The 4,074-nt window shown below is 42.8% G+C and overlaps 1 long non-coding RNA gene across 1 annotated transcript; it reads left to right on the top strand.

Moving 5' to 3' along the window:
• The first annotated feature begins 2,554 nt into the window (after window positions 1-2,554).
• On the top strand, window positions 2,555-3,515 carry LOC130989493 (uncharacterized). The gene is made up of 2 exons (XR_009090644.1): window positions 2,555-2,890; window positions 3,300-3,515. It is a non-coding gene; the product is annotated as an uncharacterized LOC130989493 (long non-coding RNA).
• Window positions 3,516-4,074: the final 559 nt, after the last annotated feature.

Here is a 4,074-nt window from a genome sequence, read left to right as displayed (position 1 = left end):
CAAGGGCTTCAATTTTTTTTAAAATATTTCACTAGTGTATCACAAGTAGATATGCATTTCAAGAAGTCACAAGTGATAGTAAGTTCAACATTATAGCCTCCAAGCTTGAATCCTCACAAGGTGGATGTTTCAATGGTGCACTCAACTCTCAAGTGTTTAGAATGGACGTGTTTGCACTCAACTTGAAACAATGCATGCAATCTACCATAAGCTTGCCATTTATCCTAACTCTTTATACTTCAATGTGTTATAAATAAAGATCAAAAAGGGCTTTCCTTGGGTTGTAATGAGGGTTCTTTGGTAAGGTGAGTAGTTTTTAGGTAAAGTGACTCATCCCACGATCAAATAATCATAATGAACAAATCGACTTCACTATTTCTCTTATCAAACATAAACCACAATCCCTGCATTTCATCCTTAGTGATATCTATCATGGCCATGATTCAAAAGGCAAATCACTCCCCTTTATGCTCTTTTATTCACATTCATTTTCATTTCTTTTTCTTTTTGAGCTCATAGGGGACTAGTGATTTTCACTTAATCAAAGCTTGATAAGCACTTTCAATCATTTCCCAAACTTTTCTTCATCAAAGCAACCACCAACACTCTAGGTTCTACCCCTTTATTATTGGTTATTCAAAGAAAGGCTACAAGGCACAAAAGGGGTAAACTAGGATCATATGAGAATTTGGACACAATTTGAGTTAAGTGGCTAACAAAGATGGCCTTAAATCACTTCAATATTAACAACACATCTACTTTTATTTTCAAGAGAGGACTCATGGCAAGTTCTAGAGATCAACACACATGCTCAAATGATTTACACTCAAGAATAAAATGAGATTGTAAATGTATGACAATCAAAGGCTCAATTCTCACAAGCTCATTTCTTTTTCAAGTTCTTGGAGGTACAACATTTAGCTCATCATCACAAGTTCAAACTCTTCATGCAAAATCAACAAGTGATACATAACAATTTCTTTTCAAAAACACAATCATATCATAAGCCCAATAACAAACAAATCATCCTCACAAAATTTGTTACAATTATCCCAACAAAAATCAAAACATCAAAAAGTCTTTCAATTATTCAAAACATAACAAAAACAAAACATGCAAAAACACAAGATAAACGAGACAACTAATCCATCTTCCCCCTCCCCCCCAAACTTATTTCACACAAAGTGGAAATAAGGTTGGAGGAAAAGAGAAGGATAAGTTGGCTCGGACTCACAATGGTACGGGCACGACTACGGTGGCGGGAAGGGGCCATGGAAGGCATGGAAGTGGCGCATGTGCTCTTCGTAGCGGCGCCGCTCATCCTCTTGGTATTGCAAAAAGGCTTCATATTGCCTTCTTTGCTCTTCTTGGATTGCATCAAAGCGGGCCATGTTTGCGGCTTGGAAGGAGTCAAAGCGGCCCATCATCCTATCCTCAAATCTGGCACCCCCTCCGGGATACGCCGGGGGTGGTTGAGGTATCTCACCACCTTGTTCATATGCTTGCTCTTCCTCCTCGCCCTCGGGGGCGTGTTGTTGCTCATGTGCGCCTTGGAGGTGAGCAATGGTGGCGGCAAAGTGGGCGGGCTGACGCATGCCTAGGTTAGCGGCCTCCCCGGGGCCTATGATGGTGGTAAGGGCCGGATTGGGCAATGGAAGGTACACATTGCCGTTGTCCCCCTTGAGGATCCACAAAAGCCGTCTCCCGGAGGCGAGAAAGTGTTGTTGCACTAGGCAACGTCGGTCGAGGAGGATGTCACGGGAGATGGGGTCTTCTTGAATAGCCACCCCAAGATGTGTCGCTATAGGGGTGATCATGCCTCCAATGCATATTTTGCCCCCTCTTGTGTGAGTTTGAGATTCGAATTGGTCGGCCAAAAGACACCCAAGAGATAAGGAGATGTTGGTGAGGGCGCCTTGAATGAGTAAGAGCTCATTCGACCGACAAAAGCCCACATTCTCCCGACCTAGGAAAGTGAACCCGAAGGCCCGTTGGGTAAGGCGGATAACCGGGTTGCGCAATGACGCCGCCTTTGATCGCCGGGAGTCATAGCCTGCAATCTCCTCCACGCCTCGAAAGTGACATCGTTCCCACATACGGGTGGGATTGAACTCTAACCCACCGGCGTATGCTCCTCCTTGGGGGCAACCCAAAATCTCGTCCAACTCATCAATAGTTAGCTCTCGGGGCTCATTCCCGAGTTGGAAAGAGATTCTTGATGGAGCTCCGTTGGACTTGATGAGCTTGAATGTGGAGAGGAACTCAAGAGTGAGCCCTCGGTATGCTAACCATCCCCCGGTGATTACTCGCCACCATCCGCGTTTATAGATATAATCTAAAATAATTCTATTTCTTAAATTGATTATGGCTCAGTTACGTCCATAGTCCCATTATTAAGATCAAATAATAATTTGATTTAATCTAAACCCATTAAAATAATTAGGTCCAAGTACCTAGTTTAATTATCTAAGCCCAACAACAGTTTATTTGAATTAGGTCCATCAGAAATTAAATAAACCAATATATTAGCCCATTGCTTGTCTAAGCCCAAAATACAATTCAATGTTTTTAATTAACTTAATTAAATAAAATATTCCACTACAGAAAAAGACTCTCCTCACGCAACTCTCTCTCTCTCCCATCATTCCCTCTTCCTTTCCTCTCTACCGGTTCCCTCTTCTTTCCCGGCGAGCGTCGCCGGTTCTCGTCGCCTCCGGCGCGGCGAGTCCTGTTCCTTCCTCTTCCCCCTTCCCTTTATTCTATATCTTCCCCTATTTTCTGAATTTAGAGATAGATCTAGGGTTTTCTTAATTTGCTGCAGTCTGCTCCTCCGGTGAACTTCGCCGCTGCCGCCGACGTGCCCATCGCACCGCCGCCCTCTCTGATTCAGGTAAGTTTCCCCATCTCTCTTTCTCTGTTTCTTCCTTTCTTTGCTCTCCCTCGAAATCCCCCTCTCTCTGCCCCCTCTCAGTCTCTCCCTCTCTGTACCCTAGTCGCGGCGGCCGCTGCGAGCCGCGACGGCGCGTGCAGCGCCGGCGGTCGCCGCCGCCCTGCTTCCCCCTGTTTAATCTCCCTCTTCCTCTACTGTTAGTAGCCACCGCGGCCGCCATAGCGCGGCAACGCCGGCGGTCACCACCGCCAGCCGTGCCTCTGCTGTGGTGGCTCATGGCTGCTGCTGCTACTGCTAATCCCGCCTTCTCTATTTCCCAATTCAAAATCTTACTCCAGCAAACTTCCAATCTAATTTCTATTTCAGCTTTAACATCCCAACTAATGAATCTCTACTTGTTCTATTTCAGGAACCGAGGTTTCAAGGGATTGCTCAAGACTCCATTTTTATGAGTGATAAGTCTGTTTCCTTTTTATTGCTTATTGAGAAACAACTGTATTCGTGAGACTAGAACTGTATATGTGAGATTAGAATTAGAGATATGTAACTATTGTTCATCTTGGTTGTCGATTACTGTTTTAGCAAAGAGATAATTGTACTGAATAAAGAAAACTACCTTCTCTGACGTGAATGGTTGTGGACACTGTTGGGATGACGTGTGTGCTTGGTGTTTTTTTGTTTTAGAATTTGCAGAATGGGGAGAAATTTGGTTCACGCTCAACTCCTCCTTCTTATACTGTTTTGAGTCGGTTAGGGAAATGGCTGAGTCACAAGTTGAAATACGTGTTTCTTCATGGGACTAAGACTGTTCTAATGGAGTTTAACTGATAAATAAAGCTTGGGTCGCTAATGACATACTTATGAGGAATTGGGCTTTGATATCAAATAAAATCATTGGCCCAATAATAATAGCATTGACTTGAACTTCTATCTCTAACAATTTGCTAGTCCAACTAAAAGGTTACTAGTTTTCCTAAAATTATAAGTAATTATATCTATATTTCTTACTTAATCAATTAATCAATCTCATGTAGGGATTGACTTGCTAAAATCCTCTATTTAATGAATATCTATAACAAAATCTAATATATGAACTTAATTATATAATTAACAATAGTATAAATACGGTGGGGCTACTACATCCTTCCCCTCTAAATAAAAATTTCGTCCCGAAATTTGCGTAC

This window comes from Salvia miltiorrhiza, chromosome 6, assembly GCF_028751815.1.
Source record: "Salvia miltiorrhiza cultivar Shanhuang (shh) chromosome 6, IMPLAD_Smil_shh, whole genome shotgun sequence".
In the NCBI taxonomy this organism is placed as follows: domain Eukaryota; kingdom Viridiplantae; phylum Streptophyta; class Magnoliopsida; order Lamiales; family Lamiaceae; genus Salvia; species Salvia miltiorrhiza.
Note: the sequence above shows the minus strand (reverse complement) of the source record. Positions and strands in the feature narration are given on the sequence as shown.